The 12,505-nt window shown below is 37.4% G+C and overlaps 1 pseudogene; it reads right to left on the bottom strand.

The window, feature by feature from the left end:
- Positions 1-2,567: 2,567 nt before the first annotated feature.
- LOC144236913 (small ribosomal subunit protein eS12 pseudogene) lies at positions 2,568-2,953 on the bottom strand (annotated as a pseudogene).
- Positions 2,954-12,505: the final 9,552 nt, after the last annotated feature.

Genomic DNA, 12,505 nt, shown 5'->3' with positions numbered 1-12,505 from the left:
ACTTAATTGCATAAGGATTGTGGTTGGATGTTGATAGGGTTTTGGAGTGATGGGGGTCCAGAGTCAATGGCCAAGAAAGAATTACTGAGATATCTTTGGTGCAAAAAGGTGATTTTGTTAAAGAACGGGGACAGCACTCATTGGCGGAAAGATCTGCACTGGAGGTTTGTAGAGTGACTGCTTATATACTGTAGAGTTGGGGGAAGTAAAGTCAAGAGGAAGTTTCTTTTTTTTTAATAAAAATATATTTTCTCAGGAATAGAATTTAGTAATTCATCACTTACATATAACACCCAGTGCTCATCCCAGCAAGTGTCCTAATGCCCCTCACGCTATAGCCCTTCCCCCTACTCAGCACCCTACCAGCCACCCTCAGTTTGTTCTCTGTATTTAAGAGTTTTTTATGACTTGCCTAACTCTCTATTTTTATATTATTTTTGCTTCCCTTATGTTCATCAGTTTTGTATCTTAAATTCCACATATGAACGAAGTCATGATATTTGTCATTTTTTGACTGGTTTATTTTGCTTAGCATAATACACTCTAGTTCCATCTATGTTATTGCAAATGGCAAGATTTCATTCTTTTTGAGTGCTGAGTAATTTCCCATTTATATATATATATATTACATCTTTTTTTTTTAATACCATATCTTCTTTATCAATTCATCAGTTGATGGACATTTGGGCTCTTTGCATACTTTGGCTATTGTTGATAGTGCTCCTATAAAAACTGGGATGCATGTGTCCCTTCAAATCAGCATTTAGGTATCCTTTGGATAAATACCTAGTAGTACAATTGCTGGGTCATGGGGTAGTGAGGTGGTATCTCATAGTGGTTGTGATTTATATTTCCCTGTTGGTGAGTGATGTTGAACATTTTTTTTCATGTGTCTGTTAACCATCTAGATATCTTCCTTGGACAAGTGAAAAGTGTCTATTCATGTCTTTTGCCCATTTATTCACTGAACTTTTTTAAGGGGGGTATTGAGTTTGAGAAGTTCTTTATAGATTTTGGATACTACCTTTATTTATCTGATATGTCATTTGCAAATATCTTTCCCCATTCCTTTGATTGCCTTTTAGTTTTGCTGATTGTTTCCTTCCCTCTGCAGAAGCTTTTTATTTTGATGAGACCCCAATAGTTCAGTTTTAAGAGGAAGCTTCTTAAAAGGATTTCCAAATGCTAAAGAAGACTCAGATTACTGGAGACCTAGCTATTGTCAAGCTAGGTTATTTTTTCCTCTAGCAAAGCATTCTCTTAAGATAGTAGGGAGTTCCTGGAGGTGTCTATTGATAAGGTATTTGTACACTGATGGAGACTTTATCAGTTTAACCCTTTGTCTTTTGTCCTTTCCCTTGTTCTTGAGCTTCCAGAAATGCCCGAGGAATGTCACACAAATCCCACTTGGGGGTGGGAGGCTGCTAACTTGTACTTTGTCCTCAGTTTGCCTTGTGCTCCCTCAATCAGATGTGACTGGAAATGGGGAGGAGGAGAGCTTGGGACTTTAGATTTGAGGCTAAGCCTTATGGAGAGAGGAACTTCAGGTAGAAGCTGAATTTGTTGCTTTAATGGTGGGCTTATTGAAATGAGGGTACCAGCAAAGCTGTCCTAATTCCTAGCAACAGATGAGATACAGGAGGGCCATGAGACGGTTTGGTACAGAGAACTCTGTGGGAATCACGTGCCATTTAAGTATTTTGGTGCTGTGACAATGAGACATTTAATGAAAGTTCAATAGGCAACTGGAATTATGGAGTATGAGTTACAATTTAGTATGGAAAAATCAAATTTGGCAGTTATCAGCCTAGAGGTAAGATCAATATCCTCAGAACAAGGATATTGTTAAAAATAATGATTCTATATAAATTACAAAAAGTTCTATTTTTTTAAGATTTTATTTTAGACAGAGGCTGTGAGCAGTTGAGGGATCAGAGAGAGAGAGAGAGAGAGAACGTACATGTGAATGGGGGAGGGGCAGAAAGAAAGGGAGACAAAAAATCCCAAGCAGCCTTGAGCTGTCAGTCCAGAACCCAATGCAGGGCTTGAAGGCATGAACTGCGAGATCATGACCAGAGCTGAAACTGAATAGGATGCTTAACTGACTGAGCTATCCAGGCACCCCTCTAGTAACAATTTTTGTCTTAAATTCTATTTTGTCTGATGTTAATAACACTACTCTAGCTCTTTTTATTACCTTTTGCATTATATATCTTTCTCCATTTTCTTTTAATCTATTTGTGTTTTTGAATTTTAAGTGTGTCTATTGTATAAAGCATATAACTGCATCATGTTTCTTTGTTCATTAATGTCTACCTTTTAATTGGAGAGTTTAATCATATACATTTAATATAATTACTAATAAGGTAGGAGTTACACATTTTGCTGTTTTTAATTTATTTTATGTCATTTTTTGATCCTCCAATCCTCCATTACTCCTTTTTTTGTGTTAAATATTTTTCCTTCCTTCCTTCCTTCCTTCCTTCCTTCCTTCCTTCCTTCCTTCCTTTCTCTTTCTCTTTTTCTTTTTTCTTTTTTCAGGAACAAGAACCAAGTTTTTTATTTGTTCATTTCTTGCATTTGAAGTATTCCTCAGTGACATCCTTGTCCTGAACTCTTTACCATAGTTCTTAACCACCATACAACTGCTTTACAGGGCTTTCCCTCTGTCAGTTTTACTCAGGCCTACCCCTTCCTCTAATGTCTTGTTGTCATCAGCCTTAATCAGGTTGATTTGGTGTTCAGCACAAAGGGTCTCCACCAACTTGATGTACATAGGCTCATCACGGTTGGATGCAAGCCCACAAAGATGGGCTTGGCACTTATCTAAGGCTTTGGTAGCTTTGCAAATTCCATGTACTAGGCCATCATGGATGAGAGTGGTCTTCAGTACCTCTTGTAAAACAGTGTTTACACCTCCAGCAGCAATGCCTTCCTCAGCCAGGGTGGCAGGTTATGGGTGGAGCTGAATCCTTAAAAATTTTTTTTTTAATTTTTTTTTTTTTTTTTTTTTTGAGAGAGAGACAGAGACAGAGTGCAAGCAGGGGAGGAGCAAGGATAGGGAGGCACAGAATCCAAAGCAGGCTCCAAGCTCTGAGCTGTCAGCATGGAGCCTGATGTGAGGCTCAAACTCAGGAACTGTGAGATCATGATCTAAGGCTGAAGTTGGACACTTAACTGACTGAGCCACCCAGGCGCCCCTAGTGGAGCTGAATCTTGACTGCACCTGAGCCTCTGCCCCCATGCAGATATTTTCTACTATAGAAAATACCAATTGTCAGTTTTTTTGCTGTGTATCTTAGATTGCTTTGGGGATTACCATTAACATCTTAATTTATAACAATCTGGTTTCAGTTAATACCAACTTAATTTCAGTAGTATACAAAAAGGTTGCTCCTCTATAGATCCATTCCCCTACCCTCTTATGCTGTTATGTCACAAATTACATCTTTATAATTTTATTTGACTGCCAAAGTAGATTTATAATTATTGAATTATGCAGCTATTATTTATATTATATGGAAAATAGATTAAAAACAATATTTATGCCATTTTTATATTTACCTATGTAGTTACATTTATTGGTGGTCTTTATTTTATTACTGTCTAGTATCCTTTGATTTCAGTCTGAAAAAGTTCCTTTGATATTAATTGTAAGGCAGATCTGCTAGAGAACTGTCTTACTTTTTTATTATCTGGGAATATCTTAATTTCTCCATCATTTTTAAGGGTTAATTTTGCTGGATATAGAATTCTTGGTTGATAGTTTAAATTTTTTAGCACTTTGAATATGTCATCTCACTTCCTTCTGGCCTCCATTGGTTTCTGATAGGGAATTAGCAATTAATGTTATTGAGAATACCTTGTATATGATGAGACATTTCCTTCTTGCTTGTTGATAATGACAAATTGTTGAGTAGGGCCTTAACCAGGTAAAAGACAGATCAAATAATGACTCCTTTTTGGAACTGAGCCTCTGGAAGAGCTGTAGGTCTGTTTTGCTCCTTCTAGTACCTACATGTGGATTGTTGTTGTTTTCAAAGCTGCTGAAGAGCTAGGAAGCCGGAGAGGGAGTAGCATAAGTTAAAATGCCACAAAGCTCACTCTTCTAACCAAGATCCAATAGTTTTTCTTGACTAAATAAATTCTGACAGTTTTGCAAGTTTTTTTTCATAGATTTTATGGCAGAGGTTCTTATCCTGCCAGTTTTGCTGACATCTGTGGCTAATATTTACTTAATCATGACATATTATCTTCCTAATCAAAGTTTGAATTCATACTTGCTAATATATTATTTTTGCTTGGGAACTTTACTAGATTTTTATGAAGGTTGTAAAATTTAAATAACTTAATAGTTGTTACTTCATTACTTTATAGAAGAATCACAAGTAAATCTCTTTGGGGCTGGTTTCTTTTTCCTCCTCTCTCCCTCTCTTTCATTCATTGGTAAAAACCAGGAATATAGATCTCTGCCACTTCAGTTTATTCTATTCAGTTTGTTTTCTACTTTTTGAGTCACTTTTGTTAATTTTCCTTTTTTTAAAAAAATATTTATTTATTTATTTATTTAGAGCGTGCATCCATGTGCGAGTGGGGGAGGGGCAGAGAGAAGAAGGGAGGGGAAAGAGAATCTCCTGAGAGTGCAGAACCTGATGCAGGTCTTGAACCTACAAACTGTGAGGTCATGACGTGAACTGAAATAGAGTTGGATATTTAACCGACTGAGCCACCTAGGTGCCCCTGTTAATTTTTCTTTCATAACAATCAATCATTACATCTAAACTTTTTTAATTAAAAATTTTTTTTATGTTTTATTTTATATTTGAGAGAGAGAGAGAGAGACAGAGAGGGAGAGAGAGAGAAAGTGACAGGGGAAGGGCAGAGAGACGGAGACAGAATATGAAGCATGCTCCAGGCTCCTAGCTGTCAGCACAGAGCCGGACACAGGGCTCAAACCCATGAGCAGTGAGATCTCGACTTGAGCTGAAGTGGATTCTTAACTGAGTGAGTGAGCCAGGTTCCCCTCATCTAAATTTTTTAATCTTAGTTTTTTTTTGTTGTTTGTTTGTTTGTTTGTTTAGTAGTCTCTCTGCCCAGTGTGGGGTTTGAACTCATGACCCTGAGATCAAGAGTCACATGCTGGGGGCGCCTGGGTGGCTTAGTCGATTAAGCGTCCGACTTTCGCTTAGGTCAAGATCTCACAGTTCGTGGGTTCGAGCCCCATGTTGGGCTCTGTGCTGACAGCCAGCTCAGAGCCTGGAGTCGTTTCAGATTCTGTGTCTCCCTCTCTCTCTGATCCTCCCCTGCTCACGCTATCACTCTCTCTCTCTAAACCTTAAAAAAAAAAAAAAAAGAGTCACATGCTGTACTGACTGAACCAGCCAGGTGCCCCTTTAATATCTTAGTTTAGATGTGAGCATAATGGCAGTCGTTAGAGTGCTTGTATCTCTGAGGATATATGACAGTGTTCCTAATGGTCTGTAGACCATAAATTTTTGATCACGATGCAAGAAGATCATAGCTCTTATCTACTCCAAATCCTGGTTTATTGTTCCAAAGTTTAACAATCCCAGTGTATCCAACAAGAAATAAGTTTGAAATATTTGGCTTTCTAAAGACTACTTCAGTCAGGGCATACTTTTTAAATTGTTTTCTTTGTTTCTCTTAATTCTTACTTTTTCCTACAAGGACAATTTCTTTCTGTGCTGCCCATGGTGTTTTTATTACATGCTGTAGATTTTTCCTAAATATCTGATGATTTTTACCTGCCCATTCTTGGTTGAAAATAAAGGAAAATGAAGATTGACTGGAAAGTCTGTGTGAGGGGACCATACATTGTGTTTGTTGGAGGACCCTGAATACTAAGATTGAGAAAGCATCATTATGAGGCAGCATCCACAAAATACTAGCAAATTGAATTCAACAGCAGATTAAAAGGATTATACCCCATCATTATGAATGATTTATCCCTGAGATGCAAGGATGGGTCAACAGCCATAAATCAAGTGTGACACACGTGAACAAAATGAAGGATAAAAGTCATATAAGTATCTCAGTAGATGTAGAAAAAGCATTTGATTCAATTCAGTATCCTTTCATGGTAAAAACTCAAACTGGGTATAGAGGAGATATACCTTAATGTAATAAACAGCCCATATATGACAAGCCCATAGCATTACCCACACTAACAGCCCTGGTTTTTCCCAATGAATCATTGAGTTTCGTGAGAACAATTTCAGTGATAGAATGGTGGCACTAGAAGTCTGTCAAAGAATCTCATGTATCTCCTTATTTTTATTTTTTTTTATTGTTGAGTTTTAAGAATTCTTGGTATGTTAGATAAGAGTCCTCTTTACAAAATATATTTTGCTGATATTTTTTCTAAGTTTTGGACTTGTCTCTTCACTCTTTTAACAATGTCTTCCATAGAGCAGAGCTTCTCCCGTTGGTGTTCTCTCCCTCTCTCTCAAAATAAATAAATGAACTTAAAAAAATCATTGTCTGCTAATTTTAATGTTCAGGGTATCCTGAGGTCAAACTTTCCTATCTTTTTGCTTGAGTGTAAATCATGTTTTTTCTGTTTTTTTTTTTTTCATATGTTAAGTGATTTGGGATTGTGTCCTGGACATTGTGAAAAATACTGGAGACTATGAAAACTCTGGATTTCATTATGTTTTAAAAAATTTGTTTAAATTATTTTTTAATTAAAAACTTTTTTTTTTACCTTTTGACCCTTTACACCCATTTCTCTTACCCACTATCTGGCTCTGGCAACTACTAATTTGGATTTTTTGTATCTATGATTTTTTTTTTTTTTTTTAAAGACTGCAAATAAAAGTTAGATTATACAGTATTTGTTTTTCTCCATCTAACTTATTTCACCTAGCATAAAATCCTCAAGTCTTGAGGTCCATCCATATTGTTGCAAATGACAAAGATTCTTTCCTTGTTAAGGCTGAATAATATTCCAAGGTATATATATACCACAATTTTATTATCTATTCAGCTATCATTGGACACTTAGATTGTTTCCATATCTTTGCAGTTGGCAAGAGTGCAGCAGTGAGCATAGGGATGCATATTTTCTTTTCGAATCAATGTTTTCATTTTTCATTTTCATTTATATTCCTATAAATACCCAGAAGTGGAATTCTGGATTATATGATAATTCTGTTTTTCAATGTTTATTTATTTAATTTGAGAGAGAGAGAGAGTGCCAACAGGGGAAGGGCAGAGAGAGTGAGAGAATCCCAAGCAGGCTCCAGGCTGTCAGTGCAGAGCCCAGTGCAGGGGTTGAATCCACAAACTGTGACATCATGACCTGAGTCAAAATCAAAAGTCAGATATTTAACTGACTGAGCCACCCAGGTGCCCTGATAATTCTATTTTTAATTTTGTGAGAAACATCCAAACTGTTTTCCATAGCGACTGCACCAATTTTCAGTCCCACTAAGCCTGCACAAGGATTTTCTTTTCTCCATATTTTCACCAAAACTTATTTCTTGTCTTTTTGATACTAGCCATTCTGACAGGTGTGAGGTGATATCTCATTGTGTTTGATTTTCATTTTCCTGAAGATTAATGATGTTGAGCATTTTTTCATGTACTTGTTGGCCATTTGTATGTCTTTGGAAAAATGTTTATTCATATCTCCTCCCCATTTTTAAGTAGAATTATTTGTGTTTTTGCTACTGGGTTGTATGCATTCTTTATCTATTTTGCATATTACCCCCTTACCAGATGTATGATTTTCAAATATCTTTTCCCATTCAGTAGGTTACCTTTTTTTATTATTAATTGTTTCCTATGTTGTGCAGAAGCTTTTTAGTTTGATATAGTCCTACTTGCTAATTTTTGCTTTTGTTTTTACTTTTGGTGTCAGATTAAAAATATCATTATCAAAACTTATGTTAAGAAGCTTATCACCTGGGGCGCCTGGGTGGCTCAGTTGGTTAAGCATCCAACTTTTGATTTCAGTTCGGATCATGATCTCACAGTTTTGTGAGCTCATGACCCATGTTGGGCTCTGTGCTGACCCTGCAGAGCCTGCTTGAGATTCCTTCTCTCTCTTTGTCTCTCTCTGCCCCTCCCCTGTTCATTCTCTGTCTCTCTCAAAGTACATAAATAAACCTTAAAAAATTATTTTTAAAAAAGAAGCTTATGACCTATGATTTCTTCTAGAACTTTTATGATTTCAGGTGTTATATTCATATCTTTAACCCATTTGAGTTAATTTTTGTGTATGGTATATGAAAGTCCAGTTTCATTCTTTTGTATGTGACTAGTTTTCCCAGCACTGTTTATCCATCTGTTCTTTCTCCATTATATAAATGTGGATCCTTTCTTGTAAATATATTGATCAAATATGCATACATTTATTTGTGGGCTTACTGTTCTACTGATTAATGTGTCTGTTTTTATGCCAGTAATTATTACCGTTTTAATTATTATAGCTCTGTAATAGAGTTTGAAACCAGTGTGACATCTCTAGCTTTGTTCATTTTCCTCCAGATTGCTTTGGGAATTTGGGGCCTTTTGCAGTTCCATACAAAAATGGAAATATACTATTGGAATAAATAGTATTCAATTTCTTCATTTCTTACTTCAGTTGCTTACATTAATGTCTCATAGTTTTCAGTATACATGTCTTTCACTTCCTTGCTTAAATTTATTCTAGGTATTTTATTTTTTTGATGCAATCATAAATGGATTGTTTTTCAGCTTTCTCATTTTTGATAGTCTGTTATTAGTGTATAGAAATACAACAGATTTTTGTGTAATGGTTTTGTATCTTGCAACATTACTGAATTCATTTACTCTAATTCATAAAATTCATAAAACATAAAATCCAACATTTTAACCATTTTATTTATTTATTGTTTATTTTTAAAGTTTATTTGTTTTGAGAGAAAGAGAGCATGTGAGTGAGTGGGGGTGGGGGGCAGAGAGAGAGAGAGAGGGAGAAGAGAAGCCTAAGCAGACTTCATGCTGTCAGCATGGAGCCTGACTTGGGGCTTGAATTCACGAGCCATGAGATCATGACCTGAGCTGAAGCCAAGAGTTGGATGCCTAATTGACTGAGCCATCCAGGTGCCCTTAACCATTAAAAATATTTTTTTTAATGTTTATATTTATTTTTGAGAGACAGAGCATGAATAGGGGAGGGGCAGAGAGAGAGGGAGACACAGAATCCGAGGCAGGATTCAGGCTTGAGCTGTCAGCACAGAGCCCGATGTGGGGCTCGAACTCGTCAACCATGAGATCATGACCTGAGCTGAAGTCAGATGCTCAACCAGCTGAGCCACACTTAACCCTTTTAAAGTTTACAATTTACTGGCATTTAGTAACTGTCACCACTATCTAGCTTCAGAACGTTTTCATCTTCTAAAAGAAAACCTGTGCCAGTTGGTTATTCATTTCTCCTTCTTTCTTGCACCCCCACCCCCTGGAAATCATTAATCCGCATCTTTCTTATGGATTTGCCTACTCTGTGCATTTCATGTAAGTCAAATAATAACTATGTAGTCTTTTGTGTCTAGCTTCTTTCATGTAGCATTATGTTTTCATGGTTAATCCATGTTGTAGTATGTCTGAGTGTTTCACTCCTTTTCATGGCTGTATGATATTCCATTATATGGGTATACCACATTTTGTTTATCCATTCACCAGTTGATGGACATTTGGATTGGTTCTACCTTTTGCCTACTCTGAATAGAGCTGCTAGAAACATTACTGTTCAAGTTTTTGTTTGAACACATGTTTTCAATTCTTTTGGATATGTACCTGGGATTGGAATTATTGAGTTATATGTTAATTCTCTGCTTAAATTTTAGAGTAAATACTACTCTGTTTTTTTTTTTTACAAATAGTTTATTGTCAAATTAGTTTCTACATAACACTCAGTGCTCATCCCCACAAGTGCCCTCCTCCATGCCCATCCCTCCTTCCCCCCACATCCATCAGTTCTCAGTTTTTGTCAGCATTCAAGAGTCTCTCATGGTTTGCCTCTCTCCCTTTCCCCCACCATTTCCGCCCTTCTTCTCCCCCTTGTTCCTCCGTCAAGTTCCTCCTAATCCTCCTATACGTGCAAACATATGATATTTGTCCTTCTCTGCCTGACTTATTTCGCTCAGCATAACACCCTCAAGGTCCATCCATGTTGCTACACATGGCCAGATTTCATTGTTTCTCATTGCCATGTAGTATTCCATGGTATAGATAAACCACATCTTCTTGATCCATTCATCTGTTGATGGACACTTAGGCTCTTTCCATGTTTTAGCTATTGTGGAGAGTGCTGCTATGAACATTGGGGTACATGTGCCCCTATGCCTCAGCATTTCTGTATCCCTTGGGTAAATTCCTAGCAGTGCTATTGCTGGGTCATAGGGGAGTTCTATTGTTAGTTTCCTGAGGAACCTCCACACTGTTTTCCAGAGGGGCTGTACCAGTTTACATTCCCACCAACAGTGTAGGAGGGTGCCCGTTTCTCCACATCCTCGCCAGCATCTAGAGTTCTCTGATTTGCTCATTTTAGCCACTCTGACTGGCGTGAGGTGGTATCTCAGTGTGGTTTTGATTTGTATTTCCCTGATGAGGAGGGATGCTGAGCATCGTTTCATGTGTCTGTTGGCCATCTGGATGTCCTCTTTGGAGAAGTGTCTGTTCATATCTTCTGCCCATTTCTTCACTGGGTTGTTTGTTTTTCGGGTGTGGAGTTTGGTGAGTTCCTTATAGATTCTAATACTACTCTGTTTTCCAAAAGAACTGCATAGTTTTATATTCCCACCACTCTTCAGGACTGAGAAAGCTCTAAATTGTGTGGTTGTAAGGAGGGAGTAGAGAAGTCCCTGAGGTGATCTGGTGATCTTGGAAAGAACAAAATCACAACTATAGTTCTTTAAGGACAAGGCTCATATTGCTCACCCTTGTCACTAACAAGCTGCATCAGGAATCTGGGCCACTATCTTCATGGTTGCCATCTGATCTGGGTTGGGGGGCCATATTTAGGTAAGATAAATGCTACAGTCCTCTCTTACCAAAATTTAGTGGTTTCTTTTTTTATTATGTATTCTTCTGGATGCTGTAAGTCTTTGATTAGACTCCAGAGTTCTTTTTTTTTAATGTCTTTATTTTATTTTGAGAGATGGAGATAGAGAGGCAGTGGGGGAGGGGCAGAGAGAGAGGGAGACACAGAATCTGAAGCAGGCTAGAGGCTCTGAGCTGTCAGCACAGAGCCCCATGCAGGGCTCGAACCCACAGACTGAGATCATGACCTGAGCCAAAGTTGGATGCTTAACCAACTGAGCCACCCAGGTGCCCCTCTAGAGTTCTGAAGAGATTGATTCTGATTTTGTTTTGTCAGATTGTTGATTGCTTTAAGAGGGATGAAGGTTTGGAATTCTCTATTCTGCTATTTTTGATAATGTCACTCATGTTATTATTATTATTTTTTTGAAGATATTGATTTGTTTTGTCAGTTTGGCTCAGCTCAAACTGATAATTTGGTCTTTTCTATAAGAGAGCAAGAGCTGAAGCTTCATTTTAGTTCCTCTAGCCTTTAGCCTTAATAGGCTGATTGCTATTTGCCCTGTGCAAACGTGGTTCAAGAGTTGACCAGAGATTTGAGCAGAGATAAATTATAGACAGAATTTGGGACATTCTTTTCTGGCTGCCTTCTTTCTGGGATGTCCTTTCTTTCCAGATGTGGTTACCTTGGAGTCTTTCCTTAACATGTCAAGCTCATAAGACTGTGTGTTTCTATCTAGTTTTTAGTGTCCCAAATGTCATGTAGTTGGTCCTTGGCTGTGTGCTCTTTAAATAATTTAGGAGGAGTACCTAAGGTGAGGTTTCAGGCACCATCTAGTAGAAGTTATATTAAGGATTTGGTATCTACATTAGTCTTCTAGATCTGTCATAACAATATACCCTGGAGTGAGTAGCTTAAACGCAGAAATTTATTTCTCACTGTTTTGAACCCTGGAAGTCCGAGACCAGGGTGTCAGCAGGTTTGGTTTTTCCTGCTCGTTGCAGATGGCCACCTTTTTGGTATATCATCACATGGCCTTTGTCTATGTATGCATAGAGACCCCTGATGTTTCTCCTTTTTTAAAAAAATTATTTTTTTATTATTTTAAAAAATTTACATCCACGTTAGTTAGCATATAGTGCAACAATGATTTCAGGAGTATATTCCTTAATGCCCTTTACCCATTTAGTCCATCCCCCCTCCCACAACCCCTCCAGCAACCCTCTCTTTGTTCTCCATATTTAAGAGTCTCTTATGTTTTCGTCCCCCTCCCTGTTTATATATTATTTTTGCTTCCCTTCCCTAATGTTCATCTGTTTTGTATCTTAAAGTCCTCATATGAGTGAAGTCATATGATATTTGTCTTTCTCTGACTGACTAATTTCGCTTAGCGTACCTTCTAGTCCCATGCAGGTAGTTGCAAATAGTAAGATTTCATTCTTTTTGATTGCTGAGTAATGCTCCATTATATATATA

Source organism: Crocuta crocuta, unplaced genomic scaffold (assembly GCF_008692635.1).
Source record: "Crocuta crocuta isolate KB4526 unplaced genomic scaffold, BGI_CrCroc_1.0 scaffold256, whole genome shotgun sequence".
NCBI classification, from domain to species: Eukaryota; Metazoa; Chordata; class Mammalia; order Carnivora; family Hyaenidae; genus Crocuta; species Crocuta crocuta.
The sequence above is the reverse complement of the archived record's forward strand: the minus strand, read 5'-3'. Positions and strand labels throughout refer to the sequence as shown.